At 40.9% G+C, this 27250-nt stretch overlaps 1 protein-coding gene and 1 long non-coding RNA gene across 2 annotated transcripts in view; one reads left to right on the top strand and one right to left on the bottom strand.

The window, feature by feature from the left end:
* BMPR2 (bone morphogenetic protein receptor type 2) overlaps positions 1-27250 on the top strand; it is a 184587-nt gene that overhangs the window by 49923 nt on the left and 107414 nt on the right. The gene's annotated exons all lie outside the window — the stretch shown is intronic.
* On the bottom strand, positions 2073-10840 carry LOC137154099 (uncharacterized). Its single transcript, XR_010920070.1, has 3 exons — positions 10771-10840; positions 2603-2688; positions 2073-2155 (listed from the first exon to the last, which is right to left on the bottom strand). It is a non-coding gene; the product is annotated as an uncharacterized lncRNA (long non-coding RNA).

Below are 27250 nucleotides of genomic sequence, written 5' to 3'. Positions count from 1 at the left end.
TTACTTGTTCAGGCTTGTCTTGTCTTAACTTGGGTCTGCTCAGGTCAGCTAAATTATCCATACAGCCTGTTAAAATAAACGCACAGAAACAAAAACACCCCAACCCACAAAAACATTTTCCCACCTCTTTTTCCACCCATAATAAATAAGACTCCTAGCCACCAATGGACACTGGGTTTTCTACGACTGAAGATTTTCAGGATGACTAGAGGGGAAGATTCTTTGAGGCATGTGAAAATTTAACTGATATAATTTATTTGAATTGGAGGGGAAATGGGTGAATTTACAGTCCATAATCAGTCTCCTGCTGCAAGGTTATTTGGGCAATTGTCTCATTATATTACTCATGTAAATATTATTTTAGTATCTGTGCCTGGCACAACCAGCTGGGGTGTACTTTGCCTGCAACAGATGACTGATTATGGCCTGAATGTTCTTCCCCAAATCTTCATTTGTAACTGATTCCATAGGAAGATTGGAAAGAGTAAAACATTGTTTCCAAGGCTCACCCTAAAAACCTAGATAGATATTGCTTTTTGTTGGTTCCATACCCTGAGTGTTACATTCCTGGAGCTTCAAAAGTAAGTTGCTGTAGTAATGCTTTAGCAGAGCTTTCCACTGTTTTGTTTTTTTTCTAAAAACTGTGTATAGAGCAGCATATATAAAATCAAAAAAGTGAATTGTGAGGAGGTAGAGATCAACTGTTACAGATTAGTTTAGATCTTTAGTATGTGGCTGGTCAGGGAGGTCTTTTTAATCACCTGCTTTATTGGATATGAGGCAACTTGAAAAAAGTCAGTGTGGTCTTTCTCCTGCTCCATGTTAATATTAGTACATTTCTTCTAAGGTTTTTGTAGTCAGGACTGGATTCTTGTGAATTTCTGGCACGGTTAGCAAAGGATTAGTGTATATCTCAGCAAAAGGTGATTGTGGGGTGCCTAGATCCTATGGGATTCTGATATTTAATATGCTTTACAGACTGGTTCCTGCTTTGAGAAGCTTAAATCTAATGTAGATTATAACCCAGAAAGACACTGAGTGTCCTCCTTCTTCCACTTCATCTTCTGATCCATTTTAAATTAAGTTGATGGTAAATCCAAGATGGTTGTGTTGAAAAGGAATAGAGAATTATAGAGTCTGTATCAACTTTTGGCTTGAGATTGTATGAAATTTACAATTTTTGCATTTGATTTACAATTTTGAGTTGAATATTGAATATTTGAAACTTAATTGGAAGTTAATAATCTAGTACACTTTATGTAAAAAATGAATGTCCAAACATGTATTGCTAGAGTGTTACAAAGTGAAGAAATGGATCAGAACTGCTGATCTAACAGATTTGTGGTATTCTGGGATTCTGATCTCTGCATTTGCCAAGTCTCCTGTGAGTGTGGCCTTAGATCTGGTATTTTGGGGAGAGAACGACTGAAGTAAACCCTACTATCCCTCACAAAAATAAATAAATAAATAAAAATAAAAAATCCCCAACTCATTTCCTTCATTTGAAAGAATATTGGAAAGGAGGTTTTCCTGTTATCATTCAAAATACCAATGATAGCAGTTTTTTTCTTTTGTCTAACATAAGTGTATTTTTAAGTATATAAATAAACAAATTTATTTAGTGCTGCTGGATGTGTCCATTGTTTCAAATTTTTAAAGCATGTATTTACTATAGTTTCCTGAAATGCATAATCTGGCATGAAGAATAGCTTCTACAAGCTATCACATATTGCAAACTCCTTTTCTGGCTGTTAACACCAACTGAAAAGCAAGGCAACACAACTGTGTAATCATTTTTGCCTCTCAAAGGGATTTTTATGGTAATATTTGTCACTAAACTCTTTAAAGATATCGGTACAAAATGGCTATTATACTTAGTTTGAAGGTCACTAAAACATTGCTACTGTACAATAAGGGAGCCTTTTCTCTCTTTAGTGTACATATGAACATAAGTAGAAGTAACATGCATATATTGAGCAAAAATTATAGCAAATGTTCTCAAACATTTTCATTGTATTTTTTATTTTAATGTAGATTTTCATAGTTGTTCTCACACTCCATTTTTTGAGCATCCACACCTCTGCTGTCTGTCATGATGACTGTTTGGCATCTTGTTCATGATCACACATAGTCCTTGTGGCAACTATCCCAATTGCTTAAATGAAAAAAGGAAAGTGATTATGTATTTTAGTTGTCTTTTAATACAATTAAGCCACTAGAAACAAGGAGAACTGGCACCATGTGAACAGCCATCTTTCTGTGGACCTTGGTTTGAGAACCATTCAAATGTTATGTTCTCTCTTTCCTTACTGTGTGTCACCCTCGCTTATTGCAGTATGTCTCAATTTTTATTGGAAACAATTTGGATGAGGAGCATGTCTTCGTATTTCTTCTGTGAAGAATCTAGCATACCTTTTGGGTGCTAGAAAATTATGTATTAATTTATAAAATACACCAGAAACCTCCCAGTCACTACACTCTGACTTCTATTCATATATATTCATATTGCTTCAGTGTTTCTAATGTAAATCCCCATTTAGGGGTGTTAAATTCATTCAACTTATTTCCGATGATTTAAAAACAGCTTTGTTTTTCAACTTACGTTTTAGAATATTTATTGAGGTATTCAAGTATTATTGTAGCACTTCCAGGTCACAATTGGAATTTGGGGCTCCATTGTACTGGGTGCTGAACAAAACAAAAGCAAAATGGGAGAGACAGAAAGAGAGACAATTGCTGCCCGGGAGCGTGTACAATCTAAATGCACAAACAGATGGTTAGAGTTTGAGGCTAAGGCATACCAGTGAATGAGTGTGGTAAAGAACTGGATTCTATGAAGATTTCTTATACCTATCCACACTTGCATAGGCACACTTCAGACTGGTCTTTCTACTCAGCTATGCATGTACCAGTTAGCCTATATCATTGGTTCTTTTTCAAGTGGTGGCCCCTATGTGGATTCCAGATGTGTGCATGTGCGCCGTGTGCCGGAGCCGGAACTGTTTCTAGTAGTCTCTGTCAACCCGAGCACTATGCATGGTCTATGTGGTTGCGTCCGAGGTTTTATGAGTCTGTGCAAGTCGACATCCCCCTCCAGTTTCCTCTTACTGCCCCATGGCCAGAATCAGAAGACAGCCTTTGAAACTGTGTAGCTAGAAAGGGGGAAAAAAAGTAAGTTAGTTAGAAGTTACTGTGTATATACTTTGTTGTGCTGTTGCTCTAGGAAATTCATAGTCTAATTGGTTGATGTAGCTGGGAGTCTCACTCATTCTGGGGGACTAAGCCATGACAGGTTGGGTTCAAGAACTGTGTGTCTTGCCTGCACTCCTTTTCGGTCAGCGACAAACATCAACACTGCCTCTACTGTGGGGTGAAGCAGATGTTGTTACAAGGTGCTCATCTGCCAGTCATTCTCAACGCGGAACTGTGAAGCTAGGGAATTGAGCCCCGGAAACACCTCATGGAAGAGGCAGTGTGTCGACGTGTGTGCTCCAGAATGGCACTCACGGACCCACCAGAATGTCTGAGAATGGCGGTGCATTCGTCCCTCTCCGGTATGTCACTGGCAGTACCGATGACGAAAACCACAAGGCCCATAAAAAGCATGGCCATGGGCATAAGAGAGGCTCCCAGAGCCAGTAGGCCCTCAAGCGCAGCGTTCCCTCCCTGAGCCGGGATAAGCCGGGTGAGAAGTCGCATGCTGACCCTGAAGCATCTGATCCGAAAAGATCCAAGGCGGAGTAGAAGACCATGCACTTGGACAGGCCACATTGGCGACCACCTCAACCATGTGCCACCAGTTACTTTGGCCCTGTCCACTCCGTCGAGTCCCTTGGGCCCATTCCGGCCTGTGCCGAGCACATTCCCGATGCCCTGCACACCGGGCAGACTGTCATCACTGACACCTTCAGCAGAATTGCTTCGACTGCTGGATAGCTCCCTGCAATAGTATGGAGTGCTGGAGAGTACGCAGCCTCCTTCTCCAGTGGATGAACCATTGCTCCTATATGCACTGCAGACAAGACTGAGAGAACTACTGCAGATGGTTTCAGCACCTCTGACTCCAAGGGTCCCGACGGCTCCACCCTTTCTGGAGCAACACTCAGACTCGGAGTGGTCATCAGATTTGCGATTATTTTTTTTCACCTGTGCACAGCCCATAGTACCATCACCAACCATATCAGCCATCATATGGCCCTCCAACAGGGCAATGGTTTCGGTACTCATCCCCCACGACAGAGCAAATATGCCTGGCACTACTGGGACCCATACTGTGGCCGACGAGCATCACCATCTCAGTATACCCTCCCACCCCCCCTCAGAATTCACTCTCTTGGTCTATGATGACCCACATGGGACTGATATGCTGACAGAACCACCAGTACAGACTGAAGCATCGTAACCCTGGATGAAGTGCTCATTCCTCTTGCCCTTTCTCCACCAGATGATCACAGGCAATACCAAAACCTGCTGCAGTGCATGGTGATGGCCCTCAACCTCACAGCAGAAGCTGTCAGTGATCCCTGGATACCATACAGCCTAAAGGACCAGCACAGATCATGCTCCCTATTCACAAGACGAGTCTACAGACAGCTCAAACAATATGGCACGCGGCAGCATCCTGCGCCCCAACACCAAAAGCATGCAGAGCAGTGCTACTTCATCCCAGGTAAGGACACGGATTTCCTTTTTATCCACCCACAACCTAACTGCTTGGTGATACAGGCAGCTATGAACAAAGCCAGACAGCAGCACTTCTGATCCACTCCCCCGGATTGAGCAGCAAAAAAACTGGACCTCATTGGGAGGAAAGTTTATTCCTCTGCAGGCTTGCAGTTTCGTATAGCCAGTTATCAGGCCATTCTGGCAAAGTATGACTTTAGTTTGTAAACAAAGCTGGTGGCGTTCCAAGCCTTTTTACCATAGGATAAACAAATACAGTTCCAAGCCCTCATCGATGAGGGCAGCCTGGTAGCCAAGGTTGCACTCCAGGCAGCAGTGGACACAGCAATGAAGGCCTTTGCCTCAGGAGTCGTGCTTAGAAAGGAATCATGGCTTCAAACCTTGGGATTCCCTGTGGAGGTCCAAACCACCCTGGAAGACCTCCCATTCGATAATCAGAAGCTGTTCAGTGACAAGACTTATGAGAGTCTGCTGCACTCCCTCAAGGACTCCCAGGCAACCCTGAGATCCCTGGGCCTCTACACTGTTGTCCCATCCCGCTATCAAAACAGGCCACCTTTCAGGCCATGCTACCCCACTTGACCTACTTCCAACCTTACCCCACTGCCCCAGCAAAAACCAGCCACATCACTATCAGCGATCCCAATGGACCAGATTCTCTGCTGCCTCCACCTCTCAACAGCACCCTCCAGACGTCCCTTTAGACTCCTCCATAGAAAACCACGCAGCTAGCCGCACCCACTCCCCTGCTAGTCTTTGGGGGTCGTTTTGTTCTCTTCATCTACAACTGGAGCAAGATCATCACCGATTGATGGGTACTAGGTGTTATACACAGCGGATATCTGATAGAATTCCACACTTTCCCCCCACGCAACCATCCAATGGGCAAACGGGTACCCTTGGCACAATCAAACCTCCTCTAATACGAGGCCCTCACACTTGTAGACAAAGGAGCTATAGAGTGGGTCCCACACTGATATCAGAGCCATGGCTTCTATTCTCCCTATTTCCTCATACCAAAAAGGGAGGAGACTTTTGCCCCATTCTGGATATGTGGGCGTTGAACAGATTTATTCGGAAATTCTGATTCCTCATGGTTACCCTTCCCCAAATTATTCCCTCTTTTCCTCAGAACATTGTTCACGGCTCTCCATATGAAGGATGCATACTTCCACATGGACATCCATCCTGCCAACTGCAAATTTTTCCATTTTATGGTGGAACAGTCCCATTACTAGTTCCGATTACTCCCCTTCAGAATTACCACTGCCCCTTGAGTGTTTACGAAGATCTTCACAGTGGTGGCAGGACAAATGAGATGCGGGGACATTCCCTTTTTTCTTATCTGGACGACTAGCTCCTGGTGACTGTCATATCACTGTCTCCTCAACACTATCTGCATTCCGCATGTTGGGCACCCCATCCAGTTTCCTCCCCCCATACCATACTCTGACCATGGATGCCTCTCTTGTAAGGCTGGGGTGCTCACATACAGGGCCACACAGCACAGGGTCTCTGGTCCCCCAGAGAAGTGCGGATGGACATCAACCTTTTAGAACATTGTGCAGTCCAACGCGCCTGCCAGGCTCTTCTGTCCTTTGTAAAATTCAGACACATACAATTGCTCTTGGACAACATGACTGGTCATTTACATCAATAAACAAGGAGGCACCAGATCATCCACACTCTGTCAAGAGGTCATGCAACTATGGAATTGGTGCCTATGACACCATGTCACACTTCATCCGACACACTTACCAGGGGCAGCCAATGACCTTGCGGACATCCTCAGCCTCTCCTTTCACTGCAAACATGAGTGGGAACTCCACAACCCCACTCTCAGATACATCTTCTGGCTTTGGGGCATGCCACGATGGGATCAGTTCATGACGACCACAAACTCCCTCTCTTCTGCTCCAGTGGTGCCATCGGACAGAGCTTGCAAGGGAATGCTATCCTTCTGCCCCAGACAATGGAGCTATGTTATGCTTTCCATCCCATGCCATTCCTACTTCAGGTACTCCGCAAAGTGAAGCAAGACTGGGCAACTCTCATACTCATAGCCTCTTTCTGGACCCGCCATCCTGGTTCACAGAGCTTTTTCACCTGTCGATCTGCCACCAATAAGTCTTCCACCTTTCTCAAACCTCCTCACCTAGCAGGGTGAAATCTGCCACTCCAACCTGACCCCTCTTCACCTCACAGACTGGTATTTAGATGGGGCTTGCAAGTAGACAACGTGTGCTCTACATCAGTAAGGGACATACTTACCCACAGTTGATGCCCCTCTACCAGGGCATGTTACCACACCGGGTGGTGATGTTTCATGGAGTGGGCAGTGCATAACCAACACTCCCTAAATACAGTCTCTATACTGCCGATCCTTGACTATCTACTTGCACTTTGCTGTTTGGGACTCTCCCACTCCTCCGTTTACGTACACCTGGTGGCGATCAGCACTTTCCTCCCACCTGTGGACTGTGTCCCAGTCTTCAGTCACCCAGCTACGGTCCTCTTCCTCTGTGGCCTCCTGGATATCTTTCCCTCGATCAGAAAACCTACTCTGCCGTAGGACCTTAACTTTGTCCATCCTTCGAGCATCTAGTCACTTGTTCAATCACCCACCTATCATCGATGGTGATTTTCTTCACTGAAGGTGATTTTCTCAGTGGCCATCACTTCCACCTGGTGAGTCCGTAAATTGGCAGCCATGATGACAGAATCACCATTCATGATATTCCATAAGGACAAAGTCTCTACGCCTCTACCCCAAGTGTCTTCCCAAGGTGGCTTTGCCATTCCACCTCAACCAGGTCATTCATCTCTCAACCTTTTACTCTAAACCAGACACTTCTTACCAGAGCACGTACCGTACATTCCCTTGATGTCCACTGTGCACTAGCCTTCTACCTCAAATGCATCCATGCTTTCCAGACCATGCCCAGACTCTTTATCGCTATAGCGGAAAATTGGAAGGGCCGCGCTCTCTTAGTGCATCTCTAACTGGATCTCCTGCTGCATTAAAGAGTGCTGCTCCCTTTCAGGAGTCTCTCCCCCACCAGGCATCACTGCTAACTTCACAAGGGCACAGGCTACCACAATGGCCCTATTCGCAGATGTCCTATGTACAGCAACATGGTCCCCCATCCGCACTTTCACTACTCATTACGCCTTCCCCCACTTGGCAGCGGTGGATATGGCAATTGGCTGAGCAGTACTACAAACTCTCACCTCTTCGGAGCCTTCGCTCCCACCTCCAAACTGAATACTGCTTGCTACGCTCTACCCGCATCTGGAATTCACATAAGGACCAGCACTCGAAGAAGAAAGGGAGGTTACGTATTGTAATTAATGGTTCTTCGAGAGGTGTGGTTCCTATTGGGATTCAAATCCTGCTCCCCTCTGCTGTGGGCTCTGAGCCTGTTCATAAGAGGGAACTGAGGGGACATCAACCCACACAGCTTCATAAGACCTTGGATGCAACCATGTGACCGAGCATGGCATGTGGGTCGATGGAGACTACTACAAACAGTTCCTGCTCCAGCGCATGGTGCACATGCACATGTCTGGAATCTACATAGAAACCCCACTTCTCGAAAAACCATCAATTACAGTAAGTTATCTCCTTTTCTCAAACTGGGGGTCGCGACCACTTAGGGAATTGTGATGTGGTTATGTGGGGGTCGCAAAGTATGAGCCAGCTCAGCAAGGCATGGGATTGTGAGCCTCTCTGCTTTCTCCTGGTGGAGGGGAATGGGGGTGTGTGAGTGGTGACACGCACAGATACTACTCTCACCCCCCAATATTCCTCCGCACCCCCTAGGGAGCTGTGGGGGGAAGCAAAGAGCAACACCAGGGCTCCTTTCATCCAGGTCACTTTCCCCATCTGGGCTGTGCTGTGAGGTGAACATCAGGAGCTGTTGCTCTTTGCCTTCCCTTAAATAGCCCAGGTGGGGAAAGTACCTGGATGCAGGGAGCTCTGACATTGCTCCCTCCCTCCCTTCAGTCCCCTAGGGGTGTGCGGAGGAGCAGCGTTCAAGGGGGGTGTGAGCAGCAATACCAGCTGCTCTGTGCATGAAGGTCAGTTTCCCCAGGTGAGGCAAAAGGGGGGAATGAAGGAGTTAAAGGGGAAGGGAGAATGGGGAGCCCTGAGGGGCCAAAGGGTGGGGAGTCCACAGGAGCCCAAGGGTTGCATTCAGAGGCTTACTGTGGGAAAGGGGTCACAATACAAAAGAACCACTGGTCTAATGCATGCTGACATCATACCTTAAATTCTAGTGAAGACCAGGCCAGGATGTAAAAAAGGACATGTAGGAATTTACATCAGTCAAACAAATCAATATTTACCTCTGTTCGAACACTATACCACAAATTAAACATAAAACCATTATTATCAAGTACCAACCATTTTGTCACAACACACAATCTTAACTCTGACTTGGACTTATTTGTTACTAATCAATATATAATGCATATATCAAACTAATGTGCATATAATACACATATATTTAAAAATTTGTGATGCATGTATATTTACGTGTATGGTGTGTGTGTGTGTGTGTGTATGTATACACATGCATTCCTCTTTTGTATATAGTCATCTGAATTTTGGTATTTGTGATAACACTGACATATCTAAAGGCTTACTAACTGAAACTACTTTAAAAATTCAAGGCACAATTATTTGTTAAGCACTGCAGAAGAAGTGAAGTTTGAATTTCCAGAGATAAGATGAACTCAAAACACATGCAATTTATTTAAAATTTTCTGGTCTTTCTCTTTTCAAAAAATTGTATCTTTCAAATTACTTGTTTAATGTGTCCCAATCTTTCCAGAATTCTACCCCAGGAATCTGACGTGGCATGTGAACTTTAAGGCAGATTTGTTTGGTTTTAGTGTAGTTGGGGGAAGGGTTTGAAAAGTGAGATTAATAAAGGGGAAGCTAGCTTTAACCTTAGATATGCAGTGTCCCGCTATAATATATATTGCAATATACTGCATTTCTATTCTTGTCACTTGTTCACCTGGAACATTTTTCCTTTTTTGTTAGTTTATAATTTAAAATAAATTACTAGAAGATGTATAAGAAAACGTTTTACTTTGTTCCATTTGTTGATGTACAATAAAATTTTGTGTTACGATCAGATTATTGTGTTCTAGCTTCACCTCTGAAAACAGTGTTTTTCAAACCAGCTGACTACAATGGATGATAATCATTTGTAATGGCATCTGGTTTGCTAATCCTTTGATTGAAGTATTAGTTTGTTTCAGAGATCCTGAAAGCTGTCTGATCCTGTAAATTTCTGTGGTGAATGAATATTGTAGCATAAATTAGCACAGTTAAATTAAGATACTCTAAAATGCATATTCAGATTAGGACAGTAGCGTCTTTTCTTTGTGCTAATAAACTATTGTGTAACTACATCTGTAACCAAAAAAAAAAAACCCCAAAAAAACCCAAGACCCCAAAAACCCACACGCATGTCTGAGCTCAAACTGCTGAATTTAAAAAAAACAACAACCCCCTAAATTCGCTTGCCACTGGATGGATTTGTAGGTTAATCACTAGAAATTGTTCTTGTCAGGTTTATTACCATGTCAGATAATTCAGTCTCAGAACAGGATCTGTCATTAAGAGATTTACCACGAACAGGATTTTTATTATACAAATCTATCAAAAACAGTAGAGAATAACTACTATGTCTGCATGTAAGACTATCCAGTGAAATGTACATTTATAGCAATAAAGTTTGACAAAGCAACAGTTAAAAAATACATATTTGCATTATATATCTGTGCTATATTAATGTGCATTTGCATAAATTAGAACTTTGGAAATTAGAATTAGAAATTTGTTTTGAAACTAGTTTACTGGGGAAAAAAAGAATTCTTTAAAAAAAGATTAATCAGTAATCTGTGGTTTTAAAGTAGTAATTTTTCTTTTAATTTGCTATTTTGAAAGTGATAAAATTTTAATACAATATTGGAGCGATAGAAAACATTTAAATATTACGCCTTCTGAAACCTGAATATTGATTAAGCCAGCGGTTCTCAACCGGTGGTACGCGTCCCACCGGTGGTACTTACGAAAAGGCTGTGTGGTACGCGAGCCGTACCGGGCCACCGAATCCGCCGCCGGAAGTGCCCTCCCGCCCGCCCTTGCGAAACTTTGCCGCGGAAAATGGGCAAACGGCGGAAGGGTTTCGGCGGCGGGTATTGTTTCCCCCATGTCCCTCCCCGCCGCCGCGAAACCCCGCCGCTGCCGCACGTCCCCTCCCTTTTTTTCCCGAGTGGTACTCGGGTCGGGTACGGTCAGGTCAAGTGGTACTTGGGAAAAAAAGGTTGAGAACCGCTGGATTAAGCTAAAGAAGTACAATAAGTCATAATAGTTAAATCTTGAAAATTTGTAGCTGTCTCACTGGAAAAACTATGAACAAGAATCCAAGTTCTAGTGACATCTGAAATGAGATACGTGATTGTTATTCAGTGTTCTTGTAGCAAAATACATTCTCTTTCAGAGGTTTTTTTTTTGGTTGACTTTAGGGTAATTTCTGGTTTGCTAATCAGCTCTATCTCCTCATTTTATGCTTTTAAATGATTCAGTAAAGATAGAGAAGTTCAGAGCAAAAAGCTCTTATTGGGAGTAAGTCTTTTGAGTTTTTCTCATTATCCATATTAACTGTCAGCCTCAATTACTTGGTATGCTGTGGTCTGATACATTAACTTTAGTTTTGTTGTTAATTCTTCATACTGGTGTGTACACTACCTTTATATGTAGTACACTGTTGTTTTATGGCACTACAGCTGACTTCAACCACTAGTAGATCACAAACCATTCTGGAGGAATCTCTGTGGGCAGAATCACTTTTCTTTTTATTATTCTTCTATACCTGCCCAGTGTAAAGGTGTAATTCTTCCTTACTGTTAGATCAAGACTACAATAGCCAGATTTTCTTGAGTAACGTATTTTCCCCCTGAGTATAATGAATTACTGGTCATGTTTCCCGGATGTGTTTATTTTTATGAGGTAGATTACATATTGGCCCCATATTTTCTGATACTGCAGGTTGGAATCTGTGAGGAAATCAATCCTTGTAGCAGGAGTGTGTTTATGGATGTAAAGAAAATCTGTAAAGAGTGTAAATAATGCAGGGTTGTCTTCATAAGTCTGCAGACAGACTGAAACCATAACTCCAGGAAACATGAAAACAGTACCAGTCAGCTCATTGAGTCATTAATTCTTCATCCTAACGAACTTAAATGGCAACACTAATTTTTTGCTGTTGACCTTTTTAACAAACATCTAATAAATATTCTTAGCCTACAATCTATCGCCTTCCATACCTTCTCTACTTTATTCAGATTTTTGTACCTCCCCCATCGGTGTAGTGTCTGAATACTTTCTTGTAATGCATGAAGCAACTCTCATGAATCCTTCTTCATTCCTCTCCTGTGGGTGGGAGAGCAATTATTGATGGGTTTTTTCCAGAGCTGTGTGTTCTTATTAGTGAAAGCTTTTTTCACTCACAACACAAAGTATTAAGGGTTGAGGTGTAGTTCTAAGTTTCTGCAGTAATGGATTCCACAGTCCCTGCGCCCTACATAGTGAGCTTTTTACCTGGCAGTGGATAATTTTTGATTGACCACAGTTTTGATCCTAGACTATGATAATTTAGGTTTCCTAGGACAAAATCATTGAATGCCTTGAAGATAAGTACTGAGACCTTGAACTTGACCCAGGAGTCCCTGGGGAGTTGAGAGGACAGGTTTGATGTGCTTGCAGTATTTCACGTTGCTGAGAGACAGGCCACTGCTATCGGCTCGACTTGCAATTATCTCAGGGCTGAGGGTTTCAAGTCCAAGTAGATAACATTGCTATAGTCTAGACAAGAGGATAAAAAAAAAAGTGTGTACTGTTAAGGCTAGGATATTGTCCACTAGAAAGGCTAGAATTTCCTCATTAGTCATGATGGTATAACATGTTTGTCAGTTGACAAAAGTTTCAACGCAGTTACTAAGACCTCTGACTTCCCTCTGGCAGCTTCCTAAAAGATTCCCCAGAAGTAAGTGTGTGTGTGTGTGTGTGTGTGTGTGTGTGTGTGTGTGTGTGTGTGTGTGTGTGTGTAAAATACTTTATCCTGCCTTTGACTGAGTGAAAGGTTTTGAAGAAGCTTTCAGGAAAAAGACTTGGTAATAGTCTGGTGGGACTGTCTTTGGAAAAATAAATCTATGTATATTTTATAACACATTTCCCATAACTAACCCTTCCATTGATATCTTTATATATACTGAAATCATAATTGAGATTCTACAGGAAGCTTGTCACATCTGTGTTCTGCGACAGATACAACTGCTTTGCTTTACTTTTGTCCATTGCTGCAAGGCTTCCTGTGTTGTTCCTTGCAGATACTTCACTATGACAGCTCAGATAAACAGAAGCCAGGCAATCATATCCAGAAAAAGTCCTTGAATTCCAGTCCAGGGCAAAGATAAGGAATTCAGTCTTTTCCAGCTCTGATGAATGTACAACAGCCACTGGAAAAAGATTGTGACACTCAGATTCTAATTACTTCTAGTTTGGCATAATTACAAAACAATAGTATTTTTATATATATAATTTTTTTCTAGGATTGTAGGCATATTCACGTGAGAAATAAAACAATGATTTTTAAAAAAAAATTACTTTAAAAAAAGTTGATACAGCACCATCTTGGTTCAACTCAGGCAGAAATTGTTTAATGACATCCATGGACTACATTTAGGTTAGGTTCAAAAGGGCCTATGGGAGTTAAATCTCCACATCCTATTGAGAACTTGTGGCAATTGGGCCCTAATCCCTTAGACTCTTCTGAATCTAACTCCCTTAGACTCTTAGGTGCATTAAGCATGTTGTTTCACAGTAACTAATTGTATAATATGGATTGTGTATATATTAACATGAATTCTAAATCGTGTTTTTCTCAAAGATTTTTATTAGAAACATTTCTAATTTTCAAAACGTCTACCTACCCAAGTATGTAAACTCTCATTGGTTTTTGCTTTATTATCAAATATCATAGTAAGGAGTGGGTGAGTAGATTTTGTGTTTGCACTGGTACATTTTAGTTTTTCAAGGCTAATATAAGTGTTTCTGTATACACACATCCACATTCTTAAAGAGCAAAACAGTGGAGATCATTTTTGTGCACCTTGACTGAAACAGGTAATATTTTGACTTAAAATATAAGGGTTTTAGAATCAACAGATATTTAACCTACCTTGCTGTGCATCCATGTTTTACCTGGAATCATGAAAAAAACAGAATATAAGAGATGTTTCTTTTGGAACTGTATTCTTCTCAGTTAATAATAATTTCTACTTGTTAATCATGGAAGCTGTTTGCCTTACCACATTTAACTTTATGTAAGGGTTGGTTTGGAATTACCATCAACTTGACAAAGCCTAAACAGGGGTTGCCTTGATGCTTGTCATTCTGGAGAGCCCAGAAGAATTACATTCACTAGGATAAATTTTGCAGTTTTCACTTAATTATTCAGATAAAACTCCCATTGAAGTAAATGTAAATTTTTTCTGGGTAATGAGTGAACTGGAAATATTGCATTTGCCTGCTCCAGATTTAAGACTAGATACGGTAGATTCTCCTATTTAGTTTTAATGGGAAACAGGACTTAAGGTTAAATATAAAACAAATTAAGACTCAAAAGAATTAATTATGCTTGCATCATTTTACTCCTTTATATACATATGAAATGATATTGTGCAACATTCTATTTAGTAAAATTGTCATTTTCTCCTAGTACAAAGAAAAAAGAACAGTTATTTCCAGAGCTTATAGGCAACATGGTTTCTCTCACTCAGACTGTCTCAAATACAATTATTTTATTTTATTTATTTAGGACCATATCCTGTATACTATTTTATCCTGGCTGTTTGGTAAGAGTTGGAAATGCTTTGCTGTATTTGTCACATTGTCTGAGATTGAGAAAGAGACAAACTAAACTTTTCCATAAGTAGTTTATCATGTGTAGCCGGTCCCACATGTAGAAGTGAAAACTGAATTTCAAGCTGGGGTTTGAATGGCCTTCTGGCAGCACCACCAGTTAGGGTTAAGTGTCTGAACTGGAAAACTGAATGGCATACTACACCTCATCTTAAATTAATAATGATCATCATTTCAGGGTTTTTGATCTATGCAGATTGCTTTGTCTGAAAGCAGCAAATAAATCCAAAATGTCTGACTTTAATTATTAAATGGGACACTTCTAAGTATGTTAATTTCAAATTTTTAAGATGCATAAATATTGGAACTATAACTTCAATTCATTATTTGTATTGTGACTTACCTGTTTTATGTTTTATTTCTTGCTTAAAAGAAATCACAGTGGAATAAAAAATATTCATAACACTTTCCTTGATGTCTCTCTCAAGGGTTGACTGAAGTTTGCACCTAAGCTGCTTCACTCTTTGCAGTACTAGGATTCATAAATCCAGAAATGTAGTTAAAATGGGTATCTTACTTTAAGTATTCTGCATTATGACAAAAGGGGGTGCTCTGAAATGGCCCTCAGTCTCAAGCTTATTTAAAATGTCTTGAGAATAATTATGTACCAGAAATACCTTTTTCAGATTTATCTCTGTTAGTAAAATGTAAATTAAAATTTCTTGATTAGTTAGCTTTTGTATAAGAAAATGAGATTTTGGGGTAAAATTTTCAAAATTCCCATTTTCAAAGGTGATTTAGGCACTTAAGAGCCTATATCTCACTGACTTTCAATGAGAATGAGGCTTCTAAGTGCATAGGTCAGTTTTGAAAAAAATGGGACCTAGGTTCCTAAGTCACTTAGGCACTCATGAAAATTTTATCCTTGCTATCAATGCTATATGAATGCAACACTATACCAAAATATGTGCAATTTGGGGCATGAAAAATCTGGTGTTAGTGTGATTTCTCCCCAACCCCGTTGCTGATTTCTCCCAAACCCTGTTTTGAATATCAAGACTAATCTGAGCTTTTATTTTAAAAAATGTTATAGCTCTTTTTTCTGTGAACATATTTTTTAAATGTAAACTGATAATTAGTGTTGAAGATTCCAATGGTGGTTTTTCTTAAAGATGTTGTGTTGTTATAGCTGCTCAGGGCTGGCCTCCTGGATTTTAAAAACCCATACACATAGCGCTCTTGATTTTTAGGAGGCCCAGACCAGTTCACAGCTATGGGTGGTGCCACATGAGCTGTCACCATGATTGCCTCAAGCTCTCTGACAGTTAGCTCCTGCATTTGAGTAGCTGACAAGGCCTCTGGCCATAAATTGGAGTGGTGAAAAGTGCAGAGGAATGAGAGGCAGCCTAGTCTACTGGACTCTAACCACAGGATTAAGGTCAAGGGAGACGCATGCATTCTGATCCTTGCATGAATTTTGACAGTCTGTAGCCTTAGGGAAGCCGTTTAACCTTTGTTTATTTCTCCATCTAGAAAAAGGAAATAACCCTTACTTCACAGGGATAGCGTGGTGATCAGTGTGTAAAGTTCCATGTGTACCTGATTACCCTCTAACAAGTTTCTTCTGATTCTCACTAATGTGAGAGGAGAATCAGATTCGGTAGGTGCTAGCATTCACCAGAATGGACACACATCTCTCCTGTAGCTGTGGTTTTAAGCTATGTCTAGTTTCTTATTTGCAGAGTTGTTGAAAAATGTTGTTGTTTTAATGTTGGTAACGATGCATGGATCCTAGAGCAAGTAGCTGACTTCCATTTCTACATTAGGACCCAAGGACTTTCCTTCCTCCACTCTATTTTTAATATAAAAATAATCAGTTAAATTTGGGAGGGAGATGGGCAAAAAGAATTCCAAACACTCAATTCCTCCATATCAGATCTTTGTGCATAGAATATGGACAGGACTGGACAGGAATTGATTAAATTTGAGAAAGTAAGGGCTTGTCTAGACAAACAATTGATGTGCTGCAATCTGTGGTGTAAATCTACAGCACACTAGTGTGCCAGATGCTAGCTGTCCATACAGATCTTGCTACTGCACACTAAAAGTTTTCTAGTGCACTTTAATCTACTCCTGTTTCAAAGCAGAGTAGACTAAACTGCACAAGGGAACTTTTAATGTACAATAGCAGAGTCCATATGGAGAGTTTGTGTGGCACACTAGTGTGCTGTAGATGTATACCTCAGCAGGACGTGCACTCATTAGTCTCTAGACAAGCCCTAGGTGGTGATGAGGTGTGTGTCCTTTTCCCTTCCATCCAACCAAAGATACCAAGTCCAGATTCAATGCACTATAAAACAACTGCAAAACATTGGCTGTAGACTAAAGGGAAAAGAGAGCATTTTATTTTACTTAGTTTAAGCACAATCTAAGTTTAAGTTTAGTTTGTCTGTTCTTATGATATGTGCACATAACTCAGGGCTGGCCAAAGTATTTTGCCTGCCAGGCCAGAAAAGGTTTTCAGACCCCTGCCACAACCCCCCCGTCCCATCAGCAGCTGAGAAAAAAACAAAAAACATCTGCATGGAATAGCAGTGGGATGCCCCCCTGGAAGTTGGCGGTAACCACCATGCTCACCTGCCCCTAAAAACATCCCTGACATAACTCCTGCTACTCTTCGTTGATTTAACAATGCAGGAGCATAGTACAAAGATACTTGATCATCTATCAGCTCTGGTATTCAGAACAAGGAGAGATCCTGAACACAACATTACAAGGACATCAGTTGATAAGCATACAAAAAGGATATCAACAATCAGCCAAACATACAACCCTGATAAACCAGCTGATGAAAAGTAAGTTAAATAGCAATGTTGCATTGAAAATAGTAGAAAAAGTTAAGTTATATTATACAAGTAGGTTACAGTTGGTTCAGAACTGGTAAATAAGGCCACAGATACCTAGGAAAATGAAATATTCAAGGCTTTTACAGCTTTGGTTGGAAGCCAGGTGTATTATTTATTGATTCCAACATACATTTGCCTTAAGTCCATAATATAGAGTCCTAAATTATTAATTTACCAGATTTTACAGAGGGAATTCAGTATTATTGGAGTATTTAGTGTTGCAAGTTTTAAAACAGTTGTTAACAGCTATATTGAAGTACCGTGGATTTACAATGAATTGAACAGACCCACACACAAATGCGTTTGTGAAGATGAACACTGAAATAGAACACAGGAAGTGTGGAAAAAGGAAGTAATAGACTTCTATGTCAACTCGACAACAAACATTTAAGTTGTGTAGGAAAAATAAAGTAAAATGGAAGCAATAGTGTTAAGGAAAAAATAAGAAGCAATTTGGGGTAGTGAGATAATGCCAAAGCTAGCAATTTGAAGTTGGGAATCACAGAAAATACAGACAAAAGTGCTTTTTAAAATTTGATAACCAATAAATTGTACATTCTGTAGGAAAATTTGAGTTGGGTGGCTGGTCAGGAGGTATGGGCTACAATTTGAGTTAGTACAATTTGTCAGCTGCTAACACAAGAACTTTGTACAGAAATTCAGTAACTCTGTGCAGCTCAAGTGGTGTTTGTGACCATTCTTGCTTGAGGTAGGCTAACTTGAGAGAAGTTAGCTCAGGTGTGTGTAGATAACTTGAGTTAACTCTGCAGTGAAGACCTAGCCCAAGATACTACTTTTTACTTCTTGTCAAATTCATATGCACCATTTAGCTGTTCTTCACCTGAAAGTAGTTGATTATTGATACTTCAAAAAGCAGCTGATACCAGTGCACAGAAATCCTATTTTTCAAAAAAGCTAGCATTTCTATCAGTGCTGATATTGTAGCGTGCAGACTGCACTGCCTTAGAGAGGGGTAGAACACAAATTTCTAACTAATCACTTTTTGGGTATGAGAGTGTAAAGGACTAAAATGTATCCAGATACAGAAAACAACAGAGGCATGTGTTTCTGGTGTTTGATGCTATTTTAGTTCGGCAGCATCTTGTAATGAAGTTAAAGGATTTAAAGCTGTCTGCATTCTCAGTCAATTCATCATTTTGAAATAGAGATTGGTACTGCCAATCATTGCAGTCTTGGCACTAATACAGATTCATAAGTTGGCTTTGTGTAATTGCCAAGTATTTGAAACTACTACTTTGCAAATTGAAAGCAGAGTAAATCCAAATAACTTTCATTAATATGAATTGTAGTGTTTGGGACATGAAATAATGTGAATGAAATATTCCCAGTGACCTTCACATTAAATATGAACTCTCACATTTCTGGTATATTGCAATATGCAAGCCATATAAAAATATAAAGCAGTAAAATATAAATAAGAACTCAAACAACTCTCACATTTGTTTCTCCCCTTCTATTAAAAGGCAGGAAAGGTTTACAACTTTCTAAACGCTTTCATCTCCACTCCTCTGACCCCTTGGAGTCTCCTGTTTGTTTAATCTTTTTAACTCCAATACCATTCCACAATAGGATTCTTATATACTTGGCTGTTTTTCTGGTAAAGCAGGGTTAGCTTCCTTTGGTGTCCTCCTGCAATGCTCCTAAAATTGCCAAGTGCTATCCTACTTCTGGAAGCTGGACTAAAAGTGAGGACTGACAAAGTTCTAATTTTTGGGCTCTTTCCCATGCTCCATATCACATTGTGCTGTTGATGTCATTCTGCTAGGCAAGTTTTTTGTGCAATTTAAAGTGCAACAACCTTGAGGATCACCAGTAATTTAAGTTTTTTTCACCATAAATCAATGTTTCAGATAGTCTTTGTCTAAAATGGCTAGATCATCGGACTCAACAGCTAGTGATCAATGGCTCCATGTCTAGCTGGCAGCCGGTCACAAGCGGAGTGCCCCAGGGGTCGGTCCCGGGGCCGGTTTTGTTCAACATCTTCATTAATGATCTGGAGGATGGGGTGGATTTCACCCTCAGCAAGTTTGCAGATGACACTAAACTAGGGGGAGTGGTAGATACCTTGGAAGGTAGGGATAGGATACAGAGTGACCTAGACAAATTGGAGGATTGGGCCAAAAGAAATCCGACGAGGTTCAACAAGGACAAGTGCAGAGTCCTCCACTTAGGACGGAAGAATCCAATGAACAGCTACAGACTGGGAACTGACGGGCTAGGCAGCAATTCTGCAGAAAAGGACCTGGGAGTTACAGTGGATAAGAAGCTGGATATGAGTCAGCAGCATGCCCTGGTTGCCAAGAAGGCTAATAGCATATTGGGCTGCATTAGTAGGAGCATTGCCAACAGATCGAGGGAAGTGATTATACCTCTCTATTCAGCATGGTGTGGCTGCATTTGGAGTATTGTGTCCAGTTTTGGGCTGGACACATCCCCACTACAAAAAGGATGTGGATAAGTTGGAGAGAGTCCAGCGGAGGGCAACAAAAATGATTAGGGGGCTGGAGCACAAGACTTATGAGGAGAGGCTGAGGGAACTAGGCTTGTTTAGTCTGCAAAAGAGAAGAATGAGGGGGGATTTGATAGCAGCCTTTAACTACCTGAAATGGGGGTTCCAGGGAGGATGGAGCTAGGCTTTTCTCAATGGTATTAGATGACAGAACAAGAAACAATGGTCTCAAGTTGCGGTGGGAGGGGTCTAGGTTGGATATTAGGAAAAAGTTTTTCACTAGGAGGGTGGTGAAGCACTGGAATGGGTTACCTAGGGAGGTGGTGGAATCTCCATCTTTAGAGGTTTTTAAGCTGCAGCTTGACAAAGCCCTGGCTGGGATGATTTATCTGAGCTTAGTCCTGCTTTGAGCAGGTGGTTGGACTAGATGACCTCCTGAGGTCCCTTTCAACTCTAATCTTCTATGATTCTAAAATCTTATTTCTTGCTGGAGACAATACTTTTTTCAGTGAAGATCAGCCTATAATAAGAATCCTGATAAATGTATATTTTGTGCTAACACAATGAAACCTGCAAGCGTGTGAAGGAAAAGTGCATTCTTTTCTGTTAAGCGATAAAATACATCATGTAGCAGCACAGGATTCTGCTAAGTGATGATTCTTGAAATAATTTTTGTTTTGTACATCAAATGTCAAAATAATATCAACATTTTAATGAGTAAAATGCCTTTAGGTGTGTACTAATATGTGTTACTTTAGTCACATATGCCCCTTTAACCACTAGTGGTACGAAGATGCATGCTGCTACCTGGTACTTCCACTGAGGTGAATTGTCTTCATACTGTTCCGAAAACAGGTTCATGCCTTAATGATCCAACTGGGGTTTGGATTCTGTTATTGACTTCTCTACAGGAACTTTGATAGTAGTTAACACACACTGACCACACAGCTTCTTCAAACAGTATTGTTTCATATTAACCACAGGAACACAGCATTCAGAGACATGCAATAAAAATAACACAAAAAGAGGTCTGGATCTTATCTGGCTTTTCAGCTGCTCCCAGCTTAGATGCATAGGCCCTGCTTAGAGACATCCTGCCTTCTTTACAGGTCCTATTTCTCTCTGTTTCTGTATTAGCCTTTCTGTATGCTGAACACTTGTTCCTGGTAGGAAGGGAAAGGGGAGACCTTTTAATCGGTCAGGATCATTTGGTCTTAGCATCTCCTAGTGATAATCCCCAAGGGTTCTCTTAGTTGCTTTGAAGGTGTGTACCTGTGACAGTTATATCTTAGTCCTAGCTTAATTTCCTGCCTCTTCCAACCCTGAGCACCAGTCTGATTTAACTCTTTGAGTTCAAGGAGGCAGCAATACAAAATTGAAGAGGGAATCCAAGTCGCACATAATATTAATAAGACCAGTACAGATACCTCCCAGTTCATCATACCTAGTCAAAATAGGCATTCGTTCCTTTACCACTAATTTTTGGTATTGCCAGTGCTTGTAGCTGCTTTTTATTGCTCAGAATGCTATTTGTATAGGGGAATATATTTAAATTTTAGAAAGAAAGCTCTTTGGTGCAGGGATTGTCATGTACTATGGGCAAATCTTCACTATCGCTCTAAATTGATCTAAGTTATGCTAGTTAAGCTACATAAGTAATATAGCTTAAGTTGATGTACCTTAAATCGACTTGCAGCGGTGTCCATACTATGCTTATATTGAGGGGAGGTGCTCTCCCTTTGACATAGCTTTTGCCCCTTGTTGACGTGGATTACAGACGTCAGTGGGAGAGCACTGTCCCATCAATTTAGCATGTCTTCATGAGACCCACTAAATTTCTGCCGATGCATGGATGGCAGCAGTGCCAATTTAACTCTGTAGTGAAGACATGCCCTATGTTTGTACAGTGCCAAGCACAATGGAGACCCCAACCTACCTGAGACTAGATACTACCACAATACAAATAAAAATATTATTTAAACTTCTGAAAAGAAAGCAAAAATAATAGCCTTTCAATCATTTAAACCACTCCAGTGTTTTTTTTCTGGATTTACTTCATAGGTCCTTAAACTAGCCACAATTAATTTTTTTATAAGGAAACAAAGTCTGGGTGGCTTCATTGTCAGTCCCATATTTTAAACTTTTGCACAGAAAAGGCTAATTATGAAAAGTCCCATGCAGAAGCAACTTGGGAAGGTAGCAAAACTTTTTTCTCACGTGATCCTAGTCATATTCAGCTGACACCTGGAACACATGGAACTAATTTTAAAGCCTGCAGGGTTTCCCTAGGAGCAGATAACTCATTTCTCAAGGATGCATGATTCTTTCCCCTTCCTTCTTGAAAATCACGTGTTTCTGTGATAATTCTCTGATTTTACTGTTCAACAAGGCAATTAACTCCAGTTTGGGTATGATAGTACTATACCATCTTGTCATACATTTATTTCCTTGGCCAGTTCCATGTCGTGGAGCAGAGAATGCAGGACAGCTGAGTATTCCAGGAACGAAGCATCTGTTCCTGTGATTAAAACTATTGCATGTGACTGGCAAGTACTTCTCAGGACAGCATATGCAATTCAATAATATATGACCTTTTTATCTTTAGCAATTCGACTAACTATCCTCATTTGAAAAGAAAAGGACATATATAAAATAGCCAACTGAAGTTTCAGGCTCGCACTACTGCCTGGGATATTCACATTACAGTAAACTCCACTTCAAGTGTGGTATGGCCCTTGTAGAGCTTTAATTAGCGACTTGTTGTGTAGTTAAACGCTGTATTACAGGTGAGGCTGGTAGGACTGCCAGTTAGTCAGGTTATCCAACATTTCCCATTATGAGACCCTATTTTCAGTTGCTTCTAACTTTGCCAAACTTAAACTATTTGGGCTAAAATTTTCCGTGCCGCTTGTCTGCCTCAGGCTGGATTTAAAAAAAACCCTGGACATGTAAGTCAAACAGTTCAGCTGTTTCTGAGAATGAAGCTATTGAAAATAACTTGTTTTGCCCATATTAAAAAAATACTATAGAAGTTCTAACAGCCCCATTCTTCAGAGCAGGGACTAGACATTTGGCAGAGGGGTGGCCTTTGTGTAAGGGATGTAACATTTGCTTTCCCTGTGAAGATCAGCTCAAATTTGGCCAACTTCTAAACTTTTGCGGTTCACACGTTCAGTGGAGACTTATAACATATTAGCAGCTAAAGTCTCTGAAGATTCCATCCACACTGTGTACACTCCAGCCCAAGACTGAGTAGGACTTTCCCTGCAGTTGTAGCTCTGGGCTGCTCTGAGCAGTCCAGGTCTCTGTACTGAGGGCAGGCAGCCTGTCTCTCCTGTGCTCTTAATGACCACCCCCCCCTTCCACCCACTTGCCCAAGCTCCATGGAGGAGGAAGCTGTCTAATTCAAACACAGACAGGACAAGAACCGGACCTACAAGGACACAGTGGTGAGTAGATTGAGACAGGGAGATGGGAAGGGGAGACTGGAATTGGCTGGGCAATGGGAGGGATTTGAGAACTCAAGGGAGGAGATGGAGACTAGGAACCAGTATGTGAGGGGGGAGACTTAGATTGGATGAGGAGCCAAAGGCTGGTTGGGCAAGAGTTTTGAAACTGGGAGCCAGGGGCAGAGACTGGGACTGGTTGGGCATGGAAGCTGGAGGATGAGACTGGAACTAGCTGAGCCACGAGACAGGCATCTGGAAGAAGGAGACTGGGTTTGTCTGGGCAAAGAGACTGGAACTGGTGTTGGGTGGGGGACTGAGATTGGATGAGGAGTTGGAGGGAGATTAGGACTGGCTGGCTAAGGAGACTGGAACTGAGAACCAGTGGAGTAGAGGAAAAGAGATGAGGTGGGAAAGCCTGGAGACACCTGACAAGGAGCTGGGGCATGGGGGAGAACTGGAACAAGGAGCTATAGAAGGATCACAGAGAGTGGCCAATGAGCCGGGGAAGGCAGTAGGTGTAAGGAACATGGGTGAGGCGGAGAGCCAGGAGCCAGGAAGGGAGGAACTGAGACTGGCTTGGCAAGAAGACTGGAATGGGGAGTCTGAAGGGGTGAGATTAAGATTGGGAAGGGGAGTTGGGAGGGATGAGACTAAAGGCACAGATGCAGCTGCACCACTGCAACGTATCTGGTGAAGACGCTTTGTGTCGATGGGAGAGAGCTCTCCCTTGGCATAATAAAACCACCTCCACAAGCGGCAGGTACTATGCCAGCAGGAGAAGCTCTCCCACCAGTGTAGCGCTATACACACCAGCCCTTTATGCCGGTGTAATTTATGTTGCTCAGGAGGTGGTTTATTCACATCCCTGAGTGGCATAAATTCTGCCAACATAAATTGTAGTGTAGACATAGCCTAAGACTTGCTGAGCAAGGAAACTGGAACTGGGATGAGAAACTTGAGGAGTGGAGACCAGGTCTTGCTAAGTGTGGAGAATGGGACTGGGATGAGTTTTACCATTATGCTGTTGTCAGCAGATATCTGTGAAGCCTACTGGCAGAGTATCCTATCCCCTTCTGCTGCTGGTCCACATAGAGGATGACAGCTTACTGCTGCTCTCAGTTACTCAGCTTAAGTCTGTGTGGTGGGTCTAAAGGTTCTCACCCTGCTGATCCCTGTGTGGTTGTCAGTATGATGTGATGGATTTTCTATATTTTCAATTTGTTTTTTTAAAAACCTAGAAAATTATACTGAAAAATAACTTGATGTTAAAATAACATTATTAAGAGTCCTAAGTCAAGCATTGAAATTATGAAATGCCAAAATTTAAGATTGCCTGTGCAACATTAATTTGGCCCCTTTGTGTGTATGCATTATGATACAGTCTATAATTCTATGTTCACATACTACTTTTTCCACAGGACCCTTTCCCATTCAGTGCACAGGGTGGACTCGCTCTTGGGATGAGTCAGGGTCTTGTAGGTAGTCACTAGTTGTGTGCTCCTCATTTTCTGGTGTTTGACTTGAGACCTAGGGGTCTGATTTGCAGATGTGTGGAATAGTCCTAGGTGCAGCTGACATCAATGGGAACTGCTTTGAACACAGATAGTGCTATATAACGTAAGTTCTCTGAAAATCTAGTCCAGGGCGTTTCAAATTGAACACCCAAAATTAGTGGGTACTTCTGACCCTAATATCTCTGTGCTTCAGTTCCCCATCTGTAAAATGGGGATAATACCTCACCTCACAGGGTGCTGTGAAAATAAATAAATTCATGTTTGTGAAGCACTCTGGTACTATAGTGATGAGTACCATAAGAAAGCCTGTGAGGAAAATAATAGTGTCTTCATAGCAGGATTTGAATAGTGTGCAATAAATAAGATCTGGGGGTCACACATTGAACAATGAGCAGAAAACAAAAATGCTGCCCCTTAAGTGAGCATTGTCCATCCTGAGCACTGAATGAGGGCAAGGGTTCTGTTTAAATAGTAGTATGTTGTTTTGTAATTAAAGATTGCATGATTATATATATGTAGAGGGGGGTTGAATTAAGGTTGGACAGATAGCCTTAACACAGGCATTTCGTAACTTCTGAGTGCTTGATTTTGCAACCTTAATATTGATGTTGCAACCTTAATGTAGTCCTTTTGTGTAATGTGATATTTAAAGACACGACATAGTGCTGCTGGGATTATTATTTACAGGCTAGTTTGCTTACCCATATAAAAGGTGGACTGCTATCTCAGGATCAAGAAAATCTTGTTTTTGATCCCTTAGTGCCTATTTATGGTTTTATTATTAAGAGTAGTTTACTTTCAGTTTTGGAATTTTTACTTAAACTTATTGCTACCAAACAGTTATAAACACTTTTTGGTTGGTTATAACATGGGAATGTTATTGCAATATTCATCAAATTCTTGAGACGTGTCTTTGTGGACCAGAAAAATAAATGCATTTAATAATTTACAATTTTATGTTCTACCATTTAATGATTTTTTTTTTTTTTTTTTTTTTAAAGTTCAGAGTTAATTATCCCAAAAGGTCACTTGTCTCTTAAACATTGCATCCTGTTAGTAGTAATCATTTCCTGGAATTGAAGGAACCAAGATTGCAGCTGCTTACATATAGATACGTAGAGCAAATTCTTAATGGGAAATTATCTTTGCTAAGAAGTACGATGTATACCATTATCATCTTAGTGTGCTTGAATTTATGCGTCTACGTTCTTATACATCAGCTTTAGTGAACCCTTTTCACAAAATCGCTTTCAAAGAAAAATTATGTTGGTGTTGTAAAAAGTATTTTCATTGTGAAAAATGGAGCTAATTTAGATATTTTGCATGAATGAAAATGCCTTGATGATGATGTAATCAGAAAAAAAGTACAAAAAACGTGGATAAAACCTTTGAATTCCTAGATATTCAAATATTTTGAGGTTTGTTGATATTTTAATATTAAAGCTAAAGGGAATATGTATACTCAGAGAAAGCTAATGATGTGAATTATCTAAGATTATGAGATAATTTGGCATAGGATCATAGGTATTCATTTTCACCCTCTTACTGAATTTTTAAAATTTTCCTACTGTGAATCCCACAGAGGAGAATTGTGTATGTGCTGCTGCTCCTGTCAGCGTTCAGTGTTTTCCCAGCAGCATTGGGCAAGATCATATTACTTTCACTCTCCTGCTAATGCCCTTTCTGACACACTTTGCTAACTGTGGTGTGCAGAGGCAGAAATCAGTGTGATTCTGGGGGAGAAGAAAGAGGTTTAAATGGAATAGATTTGTGGAAGAGCAGAGACAAAAATAAAATGGAATGGGTGATGTACACACAATATTGCACTGGACTGATAGTCTAATGGGAGCCCATCAGTGTTCAACTTGATTTAGCTCCAGATGCCAAAAGGATTTGGAAGTAATTAAATAATATACTGAGCCCTGGTGAAAGGATGTGTACCACATCACTATCTAGCAATCACATCAGGTGGGCTGGAGAAGCCTTACAACTGATGCACATGGTGCATTGAAGTAATTTATATTCTGTACCTGAAAAGTTTCATAAATCTACATTATTTTAATGCACTTAGTAATGGTTTTTCTTCTATTAACATCATGTTAACCTTGGAGTAGACCTTATCTTTGTGACTGTGGGATTACAGGTTAAAGGATGGATGTTTATATGCCCAGAACAAAATACTCTTGAATGTTGACTTGTGAAAGATCTAAATCAGCCTTTCTATGCTAGACCTAGTGGGCTGTCTACACATATATGCAGATGTTTTTAGGAAAAATTGGTTACAATCA

Source organism: Emydura macquarii, unplaced genomic scaffold (assembly GCF_026122565.2).
Source record: "Emydura macquarii macquarii isolate MOO-44397 ecotype Brisbane River unplaced genomic scaffold, CSIRO-AGI_Emac_v2 contig_1253, whole genome shotgun sequence".
NCBI classification, from domain to species: domain Eukaryota; kingdom Metazoa; phylum Chordata; order Testudines; family Chelidae; genus Emydura; species Emydura macquarii.
This window is presented reverse-complemented; position numbering and strand designations above follow the sequence as displayed.